General features: G+C 41.4%; 1 protein-coding gene across 6 annotated transcripts in view; it reads right to left on the bottom strand.

Annotated features, from left to right (window-relative positions):
- BDNF (brain derived neurotrophic factor) overlaps window positions 1-21,155 on the bottom strand; it is a 58,875-nt gene that overhangs the window by 20,981 nt on the left and 16,739 nt on the right. The window contains exon 1 of one of the 6 annotated variants that reach the window (XM_036109496.2): window positions 17,937-18,250. The exons of 4 other annotated variants lie outside the window; for them this stretch is intronic. The gene's annotated coding sequence lies outside the window, so the exon portion shown is untranslated. Of the gene's footprint in view, window positions 1-16,824; window positions 17,078-17,936; window positions 18,251-21,155 lie in introns of those variants that run through there. One more of the 6 variants, XM_036109495.2, reaches the window with a different exon arrangement.

Raw genomic sequence — 21,155 nt, 5'->3', positions numbered from 1 at the left:
AGTCCCAAAAGAGGGAATGAAAGGGAGGAGGGGTGACAGAGAAGAGAAGGCTGTTGACCTAGGTTTTTGTTCAGTATAAATCATATTCTGTAGAGCTAAAGATTACGTTATCTGATCTGTTTAACCTCTTAGCACCTACAAGCCATAAAGCAAGAAAAATGCCCATAAAGAGTTCAATGTTGGTGAGCTTCTGGGGCATGTAAGCTGGAAATCCAGACTCATTTATGGCCACGTACCTAGAAATGATTTGCCATTCACAGTGCTTTCCTAGCTGATCATGACAATGCCGAAGTCTTTCCCATGCGGGAGGGAAATGTTGACTTATTGAGCAAGTGCCCTGTCACCACCTACTATGCAGTGTACGACACCTAGGCTTTCAAAGGGTTTACAATTTTAACTGCAGAATTAAGACTAAAATACATGGCTGTTGAATTACTGTATTGTACACCTACAACCGTATATAACACTGTATGTTAACTAATTGGAATTAAAATAAAAACTTAAAAAAGACTAAAATACATGGGGGGGATAAAAGCTAACTTGTAAGACAGCTGTTTTGGGACAAGGACCCTAACTCATTCAACTTTGAAAAAAATTACCATTTCTTTACTTCCTACTTAGTAGTACATATTTGGGGTAGCCATACCTCCTCTCTTTGGGATCTGAATTGAGAACAGAATAGGAACACACTGCCAAGAAGAAATCAAAATACAGAGTCAGCCTCATGTCAGCAAAGCTGGATTAGAAAACATTGTGGGCATAGGTGTTGGCCTGAAGAAGCCAGCCCTGCATTTACTGCTTATTGCATCATGGCTAGAATGCCAAGAACCTACACATTTGGACGTGGTGGTCCCACAGAGCAAGAGAGCGGTGGGCTCAATCTCAGCACCAGCAGTCCGTTGCTTTGATTTACATAGTGTATACACTCCAGGAGAGGACAGGTTTGGTAAGGTCCCACCAATCAGCTTAATCACCACTTCTCACAGAGAGGAGCAAGTAATGGGGATGAGAGAAGACCCAGAATGCTCCTCTGACCTAACCCTTCTCTTGTGCATTTTAGGAAGCAGGTGCCCTTATGGAATCACAGGATGAGGGGAAAGTATTTCCCTCAACATTACTCAAGCCATGGAGAATTTAGGCAACTTGCCCAACATCATAGTCTAGTAAGTGGCGGACCTGGAATCCAACTCCATCACTCCAGCTGGGTCTTGAAGAATGACTAGGATTTAGATGGATGAAGGGGGAAGAAAGTAATTAATAAACAAATTAGACTCCAAAGATTACAGCAAAACAGAGCCTCCGTCTTGTCAACTTTGGTATAAAGTGGAGCAAATTTAGGCAGGAAGCGTGTTAATAAAGTTTTTAATTGTCTTGGTAATAAGTCACAAATGGTGCTATTTAGGGCTGGAAAGTGCCAACAGCAACAAGAGTGACTGAAATTCATTTAGCCCTTACTATGCCAAGCACTGTTCTAAGCACTTTGCTAGTATTAACACATTTAATCCCTACTACTACCCTGTCAAGAGGCTGAGGCACAGAGAGTTTAAGTGATATGCCCAAGGTCACACTTCTAGTACGTGGTGGACCTAGAATCCAACTTGATCATTGGGTTGGGGAATATTGTCCCAGGTCTTCTGCTCTCAAGGAAGTTTCTGAGGAAGTATCTTTGAAGTCAGAAAATATCTTCAATAGGCCTACTATCTCAAAGCCTCTGGACTTCTGATTATTTATAAGGCCGCAAATCCCTTCTAACCATGCACTAATCCACGTATTTGAACAATGAAGTAAATGACAAGTCTCTCTAAATCACAGGATATTCAATTTATTTGGCTTTTCATTCAGCAATTCTTAAACTTTCCTGCATATCTGAACCACCTGTGGAAGTTTCTAAACATAATATATGTCCAGGCTCTGTCCCAAACATACAAATCTCAAATCTCAAGGACTAGCACCTGCTATTTGCATTTTTTTACAGTTTCAAAGGTAATTCTGATGATCACCATGTTGGGGAACTCTGCTCTGTTATGGTCTCCAATGGTTCACTTACCAGGATCCTCAGCTTTAAGTAAAATTTTAACAAAGAAGCTCAAGGAACAAGACATCAAAAAATCATATATTCTGTTCCTCTCTCTTCAAGAGTTTTTTTTCCTTAAAAAAAAGGGGGGGGGGGATAAATTTAAAAGCCCTTTAAAATAAACATTTTTTAAATCTTCCCATCATCATTTTCCTCCTTGGCACAGAGAGGTTGCCAATCTCTGCTCTAGAGAGTGGACACTAGGCCAGGGTGACAATACTGGCCTACACCTATGCCAGATTCCCATTAATGTTCCAATGGTGAAATATGGTTTCTTACCTGAATACTGTAGGTTATGGTTGTGGACAGTCAGCGATGGCAAGAGGGCTAGGTTAGAAGTCACTGAGTTGTAATCCTTGCTCTGGTTCTATAGCAATGTGTCTTAGATCAAGTTATTTAGCTACTCTGAGCTTCAGTTTCCTCATCTGTTATGTGGGAATAATGTCCACTCCATCTTTTTCAAAGGGTTATTTGTAGGATCAAATGGAATGAGACATGAGAATGCATTTTCAAAATATGAAACAAGATTTTGGACAAGATTACTATTGAAATGTGCAGCCTTGTCTACATATGATGTTAGCCAAGAAAATCATGTAGGAATGTTAGTGATGACAAACCAACTGAATTTTGGTTCCAGTATCAATGCTTACTGCATTAGGGCAAGTTTTCACATCCTTTAATAGTGCTTAGAATAGCGATGGTGAGAGTTCCCCGAGATTTTTACATGAGACCGACTCTGAAGGACAATCAGAGGCTCTGGAATAATAAAGCCTTACAACTTTTAAGAAAGTCATTCTCAGGAATGTGAAAACCAGAGGAATATACTGATATTTTAGGAAAAGCAGTTTAAAATAAATTTTGTTAATGATGATACATTTTAATGGTTAATAAAATCTTTACGTTAAGGTCATCCCTCCTTGCTTCTCAACTGTTACACACCTACAATTATTTCTTTTTTTTTATTTTATTATGTGATGTTAATCACCATACATCATTTGTTTTTGATTAGTGTTCCATGATTCATTGTTTGTGTATAACACCCAGTGCTCCATTCAGTACGTGCCCTCTATAATACCCACCACCAGGCTAACCCATCCCCCCACCATCCTCCCCTCTAGAACCCTCAGTTTGTTTCTCAGAGTCCATAGTCTCTCATGGTTCATCTCCCCCTCCAATTCACCCCCCTTCGTTTTTCCCTTCCTGCTACCTTCTTCTTCTTTTTTTTTTTTTTACCAAATAATGTATTATTTGTTTCAGAGGTACAGGTCTGTGATTCAACAGTCTTACACAATTCACAGCGCTCACCATAGCACATATCCTCCCCAATGTCTATCACCCAGCCACCCCATCCCTCCCACCCCCCACCACTCCAGCAACCCTCAGTTTGTTTCCTGAGATTAAGAATTCCTCATATCAGTGAGATCATATGATACATGCCTTTCTCTGATTGACTTATTTTGCTCAGCATAATACCCTCCAGTTCCAACCACATCATTGCAAATGGCAAGATTTCATTCCTTTTGATGGCTACATAATATTCCATTGTAGATATATACCACATCTTCTTTATCCATTCATCTGTTGATGGACATCTTGGCTCTTTCCATAGTTTGGCTATTGTGGACATTGCTGCTATAAACATCGGGGTGCATGTACCCCTTCGGATCCCTACATTTGTATCTTTGGGGTAAATACCCAGTAGTGCAATTGCTGGATCGTATGGTAGCTCTATTTTCAACTTTTTGAGGAACCTCCATACTGTTTTCCAGGGTAGCTGCACCAGCTTGCATTCCCACCAACAGTGTAGGAGGGTTCCCCTTTCTCCGCATCCTCACCAACATCTGTTGTTTCCTGACTTGTTAATTTTAGCCATTCTGACTGGTGTGAGGTAGTATCTCATTGAGGTTTTGATTTGGATTTCCCTGATGCCGAGTGATGTTGAACACTTTTTCATGTGTCTGTTGGCCATTTGGATGTCTTCTTTGGAAAAATGTCTGTTCATATCTTCTGCCCATTTCTTGATTGGATCATTAGTTCTTTGGGTGTTGAGTTTGATAAGTTCTTTATAGATTTTGGATACTAGCCCTTTATCTGATATGTCATTTGCAAATATCTTCTCCCATTCTATCGGTTGTTTTTTGGTTTCATTGACTGGATCATTCCCTGCATATTTTCAGACTACAGTGCTTTGAAACTAGAACTCAATCACAAGAGGAAAGTCAGAAAGAACTCAAATACATGGAGGCTAAAGAGCATCCTACTAAAGAATGAATGGGTCAACCAGGAAATTAAAGAAGAATTTAAAAAATTCATGGAAACCAATGAAAATGAAAACACAACTGTTCAAAATCTTTGGGATGCAGCAAAGGCAGTCCTAAGAGGAAAGTATATAGCAATACAAGCCTTTCTCAAGAAACAAGAATGGTCTCAAATACACAACTTAACCCTATACCTAAAGGAGCTGGAGAAAGAACAGCAAATAAAGCCTAAACCCAGCAGGAGAAGAGAAATAATAAAGATCAGAGCAGAAATCAATGAAATAGAGACCAAAAGAACAGTAGAACAGATCAACAAAACTAGGAGCTGGTTCTTTGAAAGAATTAACAAGATTGATAAACCCCTGGCCAGACTTATCAAAAAGAAAAGAGAAAGGACCCAAATAAGTAAAATCATGAATGAAAGAGGAGAAATCACAACCAACACCAAAGAAATACAAACAATTATAAGCACATATTATGAGCAACTATATGCCAGCAAATTAGATAACCTGGAAGAAATGGATGCATTCCTAGAGATGTATCAACTACCAAAACTGAACCAGGAAGAAATAGAAAACCTGAACAGACCTATAACCACTAAGGAAATTGAAGCAGTCATCAAAAATCTCCCAACAAACAAGAGTCCAGGGCCAGATGGCTTCCCAGGGGAATTCTACCAAACATTTAAAGAATTAATACTATTCTTTTGAAACTGTTCCAAAAAATAGAAATAGAAGGAAAACTTCCAAACTCGTTTTATGAGGCCACCATTACTTGATCCCCAAACCAGACAAAGACCCCATCAAAAAGGAGAATTACAGACCAATAACCTTGATGAACATGGATGCAAAAATTCTCACCAAAATACTAGCCAATAGGATCCAACAGTACATGAAGAGGATTATTCACCACAACCAAGTGGGATTTATCCTTGGGCTGCAAGGTTGGTTCAACATCCACAAATCAATCAATGTGACACAATACATTAATAAAAGAAAGAACAAGAACCATATGATCCTCTCAATAGATGCAGAAAAAGCATTTGACAAAGTACAGCATCCTTTCTTGATCAAAACTCTTCAGAGTATAGGGATAGAGGGTACATACCTCAATATCATAAAAGCCATCTATGAAAAACCCACAGCGAGTATCATTCTCAATGGGGAAAAACTAAGAGCTTTCCCCCTAAGGTCAGGAACGCGGCAGGGATGTCCACTATCACCACTGCTATTCAACATAGTATTAGAAGTCCTAGCCACAGCAATCAGACAACAAAAAGAAATAAAAGGCATCCGAATCAGCAAAGAATAAGTCAAACTCTCACTCTTTGCAGATGATATGATACTTTATGTGGAAAACCCAAAAGACTCCACCCCAAAACTGCTAGAACTCATACAGGAATCCAGTAAAGTGGCAGGATATAAAATCAATGCACAGAAATCAGTGGCATTTCTATACACCAACAACAAGACAGAAGAAAGAGAAATTAAGGAGTCAATCCCATTTACAATTGCACCCAAAATGGTAAGATACCTAGGAATAAATCTAACCAAAGAGGCAAAGAATCTGTACTCAAAAAACTATAAAATACTCATGAAAGAAATTGAGGAAGACAGAAAGAAATGGAAAAACGTTCCATGCTCATGGATTGGAAGAACAAATATTGTGAAGATGTCAGTGCTACCTAGAGCAATCTACACATTCAGTGCAATCCTATCAAAATACCATTCACTTTTTTGAAAGAAATGGAACAAATAATCCTAAAATTTGTATGGAATCAGAAAAGACCCCGAATAGCCAGAGGAATGCTGAAAAAGAAAAGCAAAGCTGGCGGCATCACAACTCCGGACTTCCAGCTCTATTTAAAAGCTGTCATCATCAAGACAGTATGGTACTGGCACAAAAACAGACACATAGATCAATGGAACAGAATAGAGAGCCCAGAAATGGACCCTCAACTCTATGGTCAACTAATCTTCGACAAAGCAGGAAAGAATGTCCAATGGAAAAAAGACAGTCTCTTCAACAAATGGTGTTGGGAAAATTGGACAGCCACATGCAGAAGAATGAAACTGGACCATTTCCTTACACCACACACAAAAATAGACTCCAAATGGTTGAAAGACCTAAATGTGAGACAGGAGTCCATCAAAATCCTAAAGGAGAACACAGGCAGCAACCTCTTCAACCTCAGCCACAGCAACTTCTTCCTAGAAACATCGCCAAAGGCAAGGGAAGCAAGGGCAAAAATGAACTACTGGGACTTCATCATGATTATTTCTAAAAACTATGCAATGGGAAAAATTTCATGTAGAAGTATCTCCTTTATCAAGTTCCATTTGTGAATACTCTGAACAAGCAGATGAACACAACTCTCAGTGCAAGAGAACGGCCAAGGAATGGGCAGGAGGACAGTCATTTTCATGAAAAAGGAAGGAAGATTTAGGACTCTGGGATTTGTACTTGTTGACTTTTATCTAGAAAATAATTTTCCATCTGGGTTTTGCAGAGCAGGGTGTCAAGGGGCCTCTTGCAAGTGACAAAACTGATCAAGGCCAAAGGGGCAGGAAGGACACTGATGTTCCCACCTGTAGTTTGACTAGAACAGCACTGCTTATTCTTGTTTTACATACTCAGGTTCCGTATATGATTTTGTTAGAGGGAAAAAAAAAACAGCCCTACAATTTACTTATTTATTTATATTCATACCACTAGTTTTGAGGTTAGTGGACACGTGTCTATCTCTCTGAGTTTGTCTCAAAACGCAAAGCATGGAGTGTTCTCTGACACTATTTATTCGCTGCTTATTCTAGCTGCCCTGCTCAGGAGTGTAAACGAAGGCTGGGAGCATGGCGGCAAGTATGGTGTATGAGAAGGAAAGTGGGACCTATTACCCCTTCTTGATCAACTTCCTGATTTTTCTGAAATTCACAGAACTACATGAAAATTTGCTTCCTTGTTATATATCAAGAGGTTAAACATTCCTTTCTGAGTTGATGGTGCCAAACTGCTCGTAGTTATTATATTGGCATATTTACATGACCCATGAACATCACATATGGATTCTTACTTCTACCACACGTTTGAGCAAAAACACCTCCTGACTTCACCATAAAAGGAGATCCTATGGATTGAAAAGAGGTTTTTAGTAAACTCTAAAGACATACATTACTAAATTTAAACATGTTACTAATCTTTAAAGGCAAGATAGTATTCACTAAACTGATTTTTCCATCTTTTCCTTACTCAGCATAATCATGAAAGCAGCTTCCAGGAAATGGAAGCATCCTCACAATTTAAATTTATATACATACAGCATTTATAAACACTGTCAAATGAAAGACACATTCCTGAATACTAAGAGGCCCAAACATGTCCTCGTATGTAAGGAAAAAAAATCCATCATCAAGTCAGTGGATATGAACCAGCATCTCTGGTTCAGAAGTTCTACTATGGCTTCTACCAGCATCCAGTACAAAGAGCTCCTCGTGAAATATCTTCTAGCAGCAAAATGTTTAAGACAAAATTCTAACAAGCATTTTTGTCTTTATCTGAATACAAAATGACATCTGAAAATCAAGGGATAAGAAAGATCAACTCTTAAAAGAGAAATAAGTTATTTTAAAATGTTATAGACCATCGCTGAAAATACAGTATGGATAGGAAGTCAGAGAATTTGCTCAACAGATTTTTTTCTTTCTAAAGACCAAGCCTCTTTTGAAGTGAGTATATGAAAAGGTAATGGAAGCCTTATATGGAAAAATCAGTGGAGTTCCCTAACAGGTAGCACCTAAAGATGGATGGATCGATACAGGGAAAAGAAACCCCATGTAGCCCAGTGCCTGGCACCCCCTGGGCACTCAATTAATGCTTTGTGCATTAATGAGTAAAATAATCATCCCCGGTGTATAACGCTTTTACTTTTTTAAAAGAAAAGCTTTGAAACAGGAGAAAACATAAACCATAAAATATGTGATGTTCTAAAGGGGATGTAAATAGTAAACTGTTTGAGGGGCGCCTGGATGGCTCAGTCGTTGAGCGTCTGCCTTCGCCTCAGGTCGGCTCAGTCGTTAAGCCTCTGCCTTCGCTTCAGGTAATGATCCCAGGGTCCTGGGATTGAGCCCCGCATCGGGCTCCCGCTCAGCGGGACACCTGCTTCTCCCTCTCCCACTCCCCCTGCTTGTGTTCCCTCTCTTGCTGTCTCTGACAAATAAATAAATAAAATCTTAAAAAAAAAAAAGTAAACTGTTTGATACACTGACAATATGAATACTTGAAAGCAGTCTGAGAGATGGATCGTAAAGAATAAATATTCATGAGTACTGGAGTGGGTTGTGCACCCCATAGTCTAGACTTGCATTTTGATAACACATCCATGTTAATTTCCAACTATCCTACCCAAGAGCAAAATAAGTTATAAAAAAGAAATTTATGTTGAAACCTGATGGGTTGGGGAAGGGGTCCATTTCTTTGACATTTTATATTTAAAAAGAGAAACTCTGGAACAAACTGTCATATCTGAAGATCTCATGGTTCCCAGAAGGGGAAGGTGAATGTTGAGAAGGTTTTTTTAGTTCAGCCGCTGAACTCTCTAGAAAATCTAATGTCAAAAGTTAATTTCTTAAGCAATTTGGGCATCTGAATGTGATCAGGCCTCTTTTTAGAAACATTCTGCTTAGTCTGATCCAAAGGGAAAAAAAACTACTTTTGGGAATCCATATGAAAGCATGGAAAAAGTAAAGTTTTTTGCAAAAAAAAATGGGAAGCATTTCTGATACTCAATTCACAAAGCTGCAAAGGTAGAGGATTAGAAAACAAAGATATGTAATTGTCATTATTAGGATTGTATGTTAACTAAAAATAGGGAGTACACTTTATGATATGATCAATGTATATGAAAAACTTAGGAGTACAAAGGTACTTCAGATCCCATATACCTAACTCCAACCTCCCACATTAGCATGCATCCTTTCTAAACGGTTTGCAACCTCTGCTTAAACATCTATAACAGGAATGGACCATATCCTAAGAAGGCCTCTTTTTTTGTTAGATTATAAATCCACCCCCCCATGAAGTGCTTTGTATGCAGTAAGCATTCAATATTTGCTAAAATTAAATGGAACTTAAAATACTTCTAGACACTATGTACAGTTACCTACATTTATATCACTGGTCCTAGATCTGCTCTCTGGGGTGACACAAAACAAACCTACTCCCTCCTCCACATGCGAAGACTGTCCTGTAAATAAGGATGTCAAAAACATTATCACACATGCTGCCGCAAACCCCTCAGCCATGGTGGGCATTAGTAGTCAGAACATTCTTTCTCTTTTGAGCCTGGACAGCTTCAGAATTCTTCTTAAGCCAGCATTCCACGTAGACAGAATCATGTGATGGGAGTTGCTAGAGAGACAAAAAACCATTTGCCATTCGGGCCTAAGTTTTTCTGTCCCCAGCCACCCATTCCAAATTCCCTCAACCATTCCTCACATGCAATGATTTCAAATGCCCTGTGTATCTGTGTCACCATGATCTCAATAGATGAGAGCAATTTCAGTTCCTTGAAGATAATATCCTATATATAGTCTCTCTAAAAAGTGAAGGAGAATTATCAGCTTCCCCATTTGAGTGTTACGCTTCTCCTAGTGCAGACCAAAATTACAGTAGCTACGTTCACTGCCCGTAGTCACACCACTGGCTCACACTGGTCCTGTGATGATTTAAAACATCTAGGTTTCCTTTCTATAGTCTGGTAAGTCATCCCCCGAAACCTTTTCCCAATTCCCTACTCTCTCCTGCATTTATACAATTGATTTTAACTGAATCATACTATTTTACATCTAAGTAAATGTAAATGATCCAGATTCTATGATTCAACAGAATGTCTCCTGGCTTTAGGTTTCAATATGATAACCATATCATCTGTGCCTTTAGATATATTATCAGCCAACATGTTAATGCTGGATGTACTTTCCCAGTGTCACGTAGTAAGCCAGCACCTTTGACAGTTTGGTCTAGGAGTGAGGCCTGGGACTCGGCCCAGCATCCCTTCCAGCGGCCTGAAGCAAACTGCTTGACCTTCAGATTCTGTATGATGTAAAAGAAATTTATCTGTGTTTAAAAACACTCCCCATAATTCAAGAAATAAACAACCATGTGAGAAGACGGAGAAACTTCTTTCAATTTGGGCATAGTTTCAGTTTTCAAAAACACAGGAAGGCAGAAAGAACAGAAAATGCAGTCAAAGCTGATGCTAGCCACTCCAAACCCAAGACTGATTAGATTCAATCTCATGTGGCAAAAATTGTACTCAATGAGTTTCCTTTTTCCTCCTTTTCTCTGTCTCTTGTTTTTTAGTATTTTTTTCCTGAAACTTTTCCACACCTGATTGTTCCCATGCATGACACAAAATACAGACAATATAATGACTTTCTTTGGTGATCTGCTTACTGGAAAAAACTGGCACTAACTTAACATATACTGTTAAAAAATACACACACACAGTTTTCCATTCCCTGAAGCACAATAACTGACATCCACAACTTTGAAAACATTTTAAACGAAAATCCACCAGCAAGTTTACAGTTGCTACTGCGTACATCAACTCTAAACTTCCCATGTTCCAAACGTGATTAACTTTATAAAAGAATTGTGCATAAGAAATTTCAGAACTAAGCCAACTAAAGGACATCAACAACTGGTAGCACTACACTTTCTTCCAACTTCTGCTCCTCTGCCAGCAAAACAAGCATTTTTCTGCAATAATGAGATTTCTTCATTGTCTACATTGCTAGTCAGACTCTGAAGCAACTATTAATCAATCTACTTGTCCATTCAACAGTATTTGTCCAAGTGCCTCCTCTGCTACCAGCACTGTTTTGGATGCTATTGTGGGAGCATGCAAAAATGAGTTAAACACAGATTTTTGTCATCAAAGAATTTTAAGCTAATTTGCAATTATTGGTTCCTGGCTCCACTACTATCTTTTGGTGCCGGCTCAGATGTCTCTCTTTATCTATTCTAAGGCTGCGGCAGCTCTTATAATTTCCTTCTCCTTGTCTATTTATCCCCTTACTTTTTTTGGTGTTTAAAGTCTTGCTACATATATGACCCTATATTTTATTCTTAATTCTCCTCAAATCATTAAAGTTAAAATTGGATCTCAGATCAAAGACATTCTTCAGGTCTCTCTACTCAATTTATTTGGTGTTATTGTATCTCAGAAAGTGTAATGAATTGCCTGTAGCGAGTGAATAAAATCAGACCCTTTGTACCCAATGCTTCAATACATATTACTGAAAATAATAAATGTTAAAAAAAACAAAAAAAGAAAGAAAGCCAGCCTTTATTCCTGGCAGGCTAATCTACATTTGGCTACTATATTAAAATGCTAAAATGACTTAGTGTATGCAGTGAGTTGAGGATCTGCCAGTTTTAAAATCTCATCTACAATCCCAAAGGCATAAACAAACCTCTACGCCCTCCCGCCCCCACACTCACCAAATCTGAATAGGGTAGCAAGCAAATCCTAGTAACTGTAGCCTTAAAAGTATAGCCTGAAAAGAAAGGGCTCATATGGCAAATGAACCATTTGGCTTGGTAAAGCTGGTGATTTTGTTCTCTAGGTGGCACTATTACTTCAACTTTTGATGAGTTGCTTACATTTCTTGAAAATGCCGCTTTTTTTTTTTTTTTTGAATTTCCATTGTATAAATCTTAATTTTACACACACTGGTTGTAATTAAATGACAGGCTGTCTTCTAGTTTTATTTTAATAAGCCAGTTTGAAGTTAAGTGATTTCTTACCATATAATTTTACATTTCCTAATTATATTGTCTTAGAATTAAGGCATCTTCCTTTGCCCACCCACCTCCCTCTAAGTATGCAGAGGCATGTCAAAAACACAGAAGGTGGTCATAAAGCTTCAGTCAGACCAAAGGAATCAAGATGAAAGCACATTTAAGAGCTACTAGGTTCTGGGAGCTTTCAAAATCAGGACATTACTACCATGACAACCAGTGAAAAGTTCTTTCAAGTGAACTTTTGGGGAAAACTGCATAATGTTCTTTACTCTCTGGGATCTTCGGAAATAAACTTTTGCTATATTATGGCTGTCACTGAAGCTTGTAAATTTACTCTGCTTCCCCCTTGTCACTCTCCTGGTCCCGCCCCCGCCCCTCCCCCAATTCATTTAAAGGAACCCATCCTCAAGCTTCAGACCATGTACAAATGAGAATCAAGGCAACGAACCACTTCTTAGCATCCAGCATATCTGGTCAGATTTGTTTCACCAAGAACCTAAGTGTCCCAGAGTCTGAACTTGAATTTGAGTATCTGCAGTTAAATGAAAGCTTCCATACTTCTTATCTGACCACATTCTCTCGTTTTTCTACAGAAACAGAATACCTTTCTGTTCCACTTAGGGAACACACCCATTTACCACTCCCTTACCCCCCAAAAGTTTTTCAAAATCAATATATTAGTGAGCTTCATTGTTTCATGTCTGCCATCAAGAATGATTCCATATATTTAATAACTGGGTCTATGACTTATTCTAACGCTTTAGTCTAAGTGTTCTGGAAAGCCAGAGATGTGTTTAAGTATAAAATTATTTAGGACTAAACAATTCTATGCCTTCAGTGGAAGTTTAAGGGGACTTTGAGGACACACATGCCTGAGCTTAAAAATACCAAAGCTTTTTTCTGTGTCTAGGGTTAAATCCCATATACAAATGACATACGGATTTCATTTGCCAACATCATTTATTGCTTAACATTACTCCATGCTAAACAGAGTAAATGGATGCAGAGGGTAACCAATAAGTTTGCTCATTCACTTTTGAAGCCCATCTGGGTATGTTATTCATCCTAGTAAAGAAAATTTATCACAACGCAACTTAATGTGATTCTTGTTCAAATGATTTCTTCCTCCACTGAACATCCAGCATTTAAACCTAGAATTCCCCTGAATTCTCTGCTCCATTCCTTTTTAAAATGCAATTCACAGTTTGAGATTACAGAGCCTGCCAGTGGATGAATGGCTGCTCTAGATGGCTGAGAGTCCTTCAATTAAGCAGCAATTTTGCAATTAGTGGAAACTGAGTGCTCCATAACAATCGTTTGAAAACAAGTTGAGAAAAGTTAGCAATTACCCAATTAAAGGGACATATTCACTCGCATTTGGCTGAGCTTGCCCCCTCACACAAATTGCAATCTTCCATACAGGGAGTTGAAAATTATGTTTCAACCATTAAAATAAATTCGCTATTATAGACATCAAAATGGGAGTGCCTTTCATTTTAAAAGATCTTCAGACTTTAGCTATCATACAATTTCCATGCTCTCTGTTTTCATTCACGAAATCGAGAATTATTCTCTCTACTCTGGGACTAACTTCCTAGATCTTAAAATGTTAATGAACTGCGTGCATATGACCTTTCCATTGTGTATCTTCAATATTCTTGAAGTTTAGTAGAAGAGTAAGTCCATAATTGAGACCCAAAGCTGCTGGCTGTTACATTCCACAAGTTCACTAACTGGATATAGAATATAGAGCTCTGTGTGCTCCGTGCGTCTGAAGTGGGGGGGTGGGGGGAGATAGTTACAGAACGGTTTAAACACAAACGTAAAAACATGTAACAGAGCTCTTTGCTGTTATCAGGTGGACGTTGGACGTGCCCAGCTTGCTGTGTGTGCTCAACTACAAACCAGAGCTATTTATGTTTGAAAAAAATGAGATTATCAATCATCTGCATTTTGACTACTGAAAAGTTAAGATTCCAGGAAGAAGGGAATAGCTTATATTCTAATGGTGCCCCTATTAAACAGGAAACCAAAGGACTTTAAGCCAGGATTTTAGAAATTTGCATTTACAGGATTTCCCCCTCCTGGTAAATCACAATGAGCCAGCAATATTCCAGCACCTCCCCACCCCACTTTGGCCATTATGAGCTTTAGACAATTAATTCACTTAGTACAAATGAATCATTTGCTTTTTAGGCAAATGATCCTTTTCTCAGTTCCTCTTGTTCGAAAGTAAAAGTTACACTTACTGAGAAGACATCCTAAAACAGATTTCCTTAATGCTTTATTCTGTGGATACTTAAATGTTGACCTACTTTATACCTTAAATGACCTTAAATATCACCTTAAAATAAACATGATTTCCAGTTACTAATTCAGTTCTGAATGGGCTATGAATGGCTCCAAAGGTATGTGAAAAATTACTCTGCTATTTTGCTTTTAAAAAAATGTGATGTCTAAGTGTGTATGCAATGTTCTAATGCTTCAAAACATGTACGTACGTCTTGTTTATCTGGAAATCATTTCTTTCTGCTTATATCATTTATAAATAGAATATGTTCTGTAATAACTTAAAATAGCCCTCCCTACATAACAATTCTATCAAAATACTTATTACCAGTCTGTATTTACCAACATTTATCACATTTTGCAAAATAATGTAGAAAAAAAAAGACAACGAGTTTATGGCCCTGGAATTCCAGTAATGATGACCAACGTGTTTTAAATTCCAGTAAAAGTTATGGTTACATTTCAACAAGTGTCTCTTTCCTTTCTCTTACCTCTGCTGCTAGCCCAGAGGTAAACTCATAAAAGAAAAATCTTAAGCAAGGTGTTTGCAAAATCAGGGAACAGGAGTTAGTGTTTTAAAGGGGTGCTGGTCCCAGGGCCAAGAATTGGCAACCTCTATGTGCAATGTGTGATGTGATCTATTACATGCAACAACATGGAGCAGTACGTGCCATAATCTCAGAAACTTCAAGTTAAAAATGACGTTTTGCAGGAGGTAAACATTGAGGGTTCCCACACTTAGACGAAATAAATCTGTAATTATACCTCAATAAATAAAAATATTTTAAAAAAGTATAATTTTAAGACCAAAATAGCTTTTGACCTTATAATAAACACATACAGAAATAAACTTTTGGATAAGAATAGAGAAGGGGTATTTTCCAAGAAGTAGAGCCAGTTTGAAGATCTTATTTAATAGCATAACACGTTTTATATGCAGTTTAAAAACAACAACAACGTTCCCAATTAGACACTGGTTTGCTTTAAAAAGATAACTGTACTAGGAGAATTAATAAACATTCAGAAATATGATTTTCTTCGCTTCTGGCCAAGAACATTCCTGCATTCTTGTCAAAAAATGTTCACTGGCTACTACTGACATTGTGAGGGGTAACTATAAGATACCTGGAGAACCCAGAAATAAGATCCAGGGAGCCCTAACACCACCAACTGTAGTCCGTCATAACTCCCCCAGCACGAGGAAAACTTTTTGCTTTGGAGCCAAAGAGGAGCACGGGTCAAATACATCCGAGTCGGGAGTCAGCAGCATCATTCAACAAGTCCCTCCTACCAGCTCCCGAAGGGATCCCGGAAAGTCATCCCTTACCACTTCCCCACCCCCAGCCTCCCGGCCCCCAGCAGCTGCTCTGGGTAGCTTGGCCGGCAGAGGGCACCCTCTACCTTCCCTAGCACCAAGCTCCCTGCCCCCTCCTCCTCGCCCCCCAAGCCCAGTCCCTCCACCCCGCTCCACCCCGCTCCACCCCCAACACACAAACACAGCATCCTCCGACCGCGAATCCAATTCACTCCAGCGACCCCAAGACTTTTCTCTCCCGGGGGTGCCCCCAGTCTGCAATTTCCCTTCTCAGTCCGTCGGGCATAAAGCCCCCAAACCCTCAGCAATTTCTTTCCAGGCGCAGCTCACCCATTCCTTCTTCCCGGCTTTGCATCCCCAGAGACCCACCCGAGTCAACACCCCATCCTGCTCCCGAAAGTCAAAACTTGTAATTCCCTGGAAGGTGCTCCAAGGGAGGGCCGCGAGATGGGGAGAAGTGTGGGCGCAGCCAGCCCCGGAGTCCCGCAGCCCCTTTCAGGTCCGAGCTGCAGGAGTGTCTCAAGTTTTCCGAGATATACTGGCACTGGACCTGTGTAAGTCCGCTTTGGTCTCAAATCCCGAGGCGCAGGTGACCGTGTGCAGCCTGGCTGGAGCCCCGGGGGCGGTGGTGTGGGCTGAGGGAGCAAGGGACCCCCCAAAATCTGCGCGGGGACCGCCAGCCCATAGGAAAGATACATATACCAGCTCCGACACAGTCACCGCAGTCAGGGCCCCGACAGCTGGCGCCCTAAATCTCTCACGACCCCGGCTGTGCTAGGGGAGGGTTTCGGGGGATCCCCGGGGCGCCGTCTCCGCTCCTGCTGCGCAGCTCCGCGTCTCCTCTAGGCTTTCTCTCCCCCACTTCAGGGCTGCCCGGGGTCCCTCTCCCTCGGGGGGTCCTGGCTGCCCTCTGGGCCGGGGGATGCCGAGGAGAAAGCTCCGCCGGAGCAACTCCAAGTCCCCCTTTTCCTGGAGGGGAGGAAAGGAGTTCCAACCTCTTCCCACAACTTCGGGCCCCCCCCAGCCAACTTTCCCCCGCGGACGGGCGGCTCCCGCGCCAAGCCCCACGCCTGCTACTCGCCTACCTCGGAGTCCACACAAAGCTCACGGGTCCCCGGCGGAGCAGTCACATCGTTATCTCGCTCCTGGCCCCTGAGCCCAGCCCGTATCCCCGTCGCGGAGCCGCTGGCCGCCGGCCCCACAGCAGCGGTGGCAACTGCAGTTCAAGTGTCTCATCAAAGCTTCCCAAGGAGGAGGCGGGGGGCGCGCCGGGCCGGCTTCTCAGCCCCGCCCGCGAGCCCGCGGCGCGACGGGGGGCGCGGGACAGCGAGCGGGCGGGTGCGCCCGGGCGCGGCGGCGGCGGGGACCGGGAGCTCCAGCCTGCGCCTCGAGCTCCGGTCAGACATTATTTAGCTCTTCGGTTGAGCTTCGATTGGTCAAACGGCGCCGCCCCCCGCCCCCCTCCCCCGGCTCGCCCGCGCCACCGATACCCGTGCGGGGCGGCCGCTTAAAGGGAACGCCGCGCCTTTTCCTAGCTCTGGCTCAGCCCCTGGGGCTCCCGGGGCTCCCCGGGTCCGTGCACCCGCCTCCGCCTGTCCCTGAGACCCCGCGACGTGTCCCCGCAAGCCCCGCGTCCGCCCGGGGTGCCGGGGCAGGACGTACGCGCCGCGCCCGCTGCTTCGAGGAGCGACCTACCCCCGCCCGGGGAAACCCCGCATCCGCGCCCTTCGCGGAAACCCAGGCTGTGCGCGCTGGGCGGGAAGGAGCTGGTGCGAATCGAGCGTCCCCGGGGTCTTGCTCCCCTCCCTTGCAACTCCCTCCGCCCCATCCCAGCACCCAAGTTCTGCGGGAGAGGGCGTGCATTTCCCGGGCCAGGAGACACACCTTCCCGCACCTTCCCGCACGACGGAGCTGCAAACGCGAGCACACAATGAAATCGCACAGAGCATGGGGGCTATTGGTTTACTCCGCTGCCTTAAACACGTCGGCTTAAACAGAGTTCGTGCACTGACCTCTCCAGAGTTTGCCTAATAGGAATTCAATCAAGATAATAAAGGCATTTTTTATTAATGAATGCCCCCAGATAACGTTACATCAAGTTACTTGCTCCAGCCAGTAATGACAGACCTCACTAAAGCCAAACGCTTTCTAGCAGACCAGAGAAAAACGGAAAGAGAAAGAAAGAAAAGAAACCCACCTTTTCAGTCACTACTTGTCAAAGTAAACATCAAGGCAGCTGCTCTGGGGAAGACTTCGGCCCCAAAACTCCCAGACTCTATTATTTTTTTTTTTCACGTTCCCTTTGGTTAAAAAGAAGTGGGGGGTGCGAGTCTTTGGTGCCCGGTATGTACTCCTTCTGTTCTGCAGCAAAGAAGTTAAATTATTGATAGTGGAAATTGCATGGCGGAGGTAATACTCGCACCCCCTGAGCGAGGAGCTCCATTTGATCTCGGCAGGGGCAGGGAGATTTCATGCTAGCTCGCCAGGGGGAGCGGCAGCGCGAGCAGCCCTCTCCGCGGTGAATGGGAAAGTGGGTGGGAGTCCACGAGAGGGCTCCACGGTGCCTTGACGTGCGGTGTCATATGATACCTCCGCTGCCTCGAAATAGACACTCTAGTGCACGAATTACCAGAATCAAAATTCAGCGCATTTAAAATGATACATCTTTTATTAGAAGAGTTCCGTTCCAGGGCATTGCATGGTTTTGCAGATGTTTTCACTTCTCTCCCTAGCAAACTTACACACATAAACCAATCCTTTTAATAATGAACCTGGGCAGCAAAGATAAAGAGCCTTCTGTTCTTACCTGTGGGATGGGGGGTGGGGGGAAGAAGCAGTTGGCTCAGTTAATCCTACCCTCGCGCCCCTCCCCCACCCAACGAAGAGCAGTGTTTAGGGTGCAGGTAGCCAAGATCCTCGGAGAGAACTTAAGTGGCTAGGGTCCAGAGGACTATTTTCAATTTGCCATTGGACGAACACTGTCAACCGTCTACCCAGGTTCCTGTTTTGAAGTTGAATTTTCTTCCCATTAGTTCAACCGATTCGTAGGCTACTGGGAAAGACCTTAAAATATAGAATAAGGAACAAGACGGCAGTACTTAATTTGTAGTCCTTGGACCTCCCGCGAGCATACAAGTCATCTGGGTGCCTGCTAAAACGCAGATTTCTCCTCCTGAATTCGTGATTTAGTAGGGGTGGGGCCGGGTCTAGGAATTAACATTTTAACAAACATCCCAGGCAATTCGGATGCAGAAAATCTGAGGTCACGCTCTGAGAAACACTTTCTTAAGGAATGAATAAATGGGTGTCAGAGGAATCGCCCACCCCCCCCCAATTTGGTAGGCCAGTTTTATGTGTATGTGCATTTTTCTCTAATCTCAAAGGGGTTTGACCTAATAATTGCTAAGACTCATTGCTGTAAGAATTTCCCTAAACACTCCAACATTAATTTGGGGAAAGGGAAAGATTTATAAACAGTTTCCCTTCCTGGACCCTCTTGTGGTTATCAAGAATGTGCTGTTGAACTGAGTATACAATAATATTATATCTAAGGGTTTACAGTTAACAAAATGAGTTCACTTGTATTAGCTGTTTTAGAGCTTCTAAAGACTAGTGACAGAAACTGTTATTATTTTATAAATGAAGAACCTGAGGCTCAATGCCATGAAATAATTTGCCCAAATTCACACAGCTAAATGCCAGAGAGGAGACTTCAATGAACTCAGGAACTCCAGCTAGAAATATCCGTGCCTCCCCCCACCTCAAAATAAACAAAGCTATCTGTTCCTTGGAAGTGTTATCAGAAGGATTTCCCAAATTGGTGGACTGAGTAGTCAAATTGTTCAAAAACATGCATATTCTTAGCGTGTCAGACATTTAGCTTTGCACTTCTATCAGCGTGACAGGACACATGACCAATACAAACTACCTTACAGCACAGATGATGAGGTTTACTGTGGGATATTTAATGCATGTGAAATCTGCAGGCTAGCCAGAAGCAATAAAGGACAGTGGGCATGAAGCTGGGCTTGGCCACCTCAGAGAAACTCTGTATGGATTCCCAGGGGTGTAGGCTGAATGCAGACACAATTTCTTTTAATACTGCAAAACAATTTAAGAGACTAGATTTATAAATTAAACACACACACACATATACACACACAAACCTTGTACTATATAAAGTACTAGAGGAGCCCTGCCTAAACTTTTTAAAATAACTTTATGCTAACTTCAAACCCATGCTTACTTTCCAACTTTAAATTTGCTTGAAAATGAGTTATTTCCTCAAGTTTTTAAGCTCAATTGTAATTTACTTCCTTGGAAAAATACCTACCAAGTGAGAGGCAAGAATCTTAGCATTCTCGGTGCTGCTCAGTTAGAAGTTATGGCAGATCTTCTACCGGCTAAATCCACATTGCCACATCAGCATTTTTGTGGAAGGAAAAGTGTTCTCATTTCCGAGACTCTGATTGTGTCTACGGCCAATCTTCTTATTCCTACTCTCCCTTGACGTTATACAAATAAATGTTTGTATCTCTACTTTCCAGTGTGTGGTGAAGTTTTACTGAGGAAAAGACAGAGGAGTCAGAAATGGCAGGAATATTTAGAAATAAAAGAAGAACAAATGTCAATTCAGATAAACCCTTTGATGAATCAGACCTCTTGACATTTCTGAGCATTTTAAAGCTTTCTGATTTGTGATTACAGTGTTACCAAAACAGTAAAAGATCAGACTTAAAATACTTTATTTGCCTTAAAAGTACATCTTACATTCAAAAACAATGAAGCTAAGATAAACTAAAGTTGTACTGGCGTGTTGCACGGAACTCTGAATAATTTTTTTATTTGTTTAGTTCAGGTAGCATATGGAGATAGTGCTAGAAGTCTAAGATCAAACTTTTTACAAAATTATTTTCCCATTATGATCAAGGGTGATGCTGAGAATATAGAGCAAACATTTCTGATTTGCCTTAAAGATTAATCTCTCACATGACTGATAGGTTAAGAACAAAGTTCCCAAATTCATGATCTGAACATTTTCTCAATCACCCAAAGGAGGAAAAACTTGACTGCTTGAAAAGAAAATGCTCCATATTTCACTTTTGGGGGGCTTAAAAATTAATTTTGAATTAGTTAAAATCTTTATTTTTGGTTATGGGCTAATTCTATTCTAACCCAATGTTCTAGAAGGACAAAGGTCAGGAAGAAATGTGAATTCTCATCTATTCTTGTCAGGAAACATAAACTAAGCCTCATTACGCAAGTGGGAACAGAGGCAGTAGACTCAGATTTGACATTGACATATTTTTTTCTATTAATAATTTTAATTGGTGAGGTCAATTCTATCATTATAAGCATTTTATGTTTAATCATGTTTATTTGTTTCCTAGTTACTCCTGCCTTCAATCCCCCTTGC

This window comes from Halichoerus grypus, chromosome 11 (genome assembly GCF_964656455.1).
Source record: "Halichoerus grypus chromosome 11, mHalGry1.hap1.1, whole genome shotgun sequence".
In the NCBI taxonomy this organism is placed as follows: Eukaryota; Metazoa; Chordata; class Mammalia; order Carnivora; family Phocidae; genus Halichoerus; species Halichoerus grypus.
Note: the sequence above shows the minus strand (reverse complement) of the source record. Positions and strands in the feature narration are given on the sequence as shown.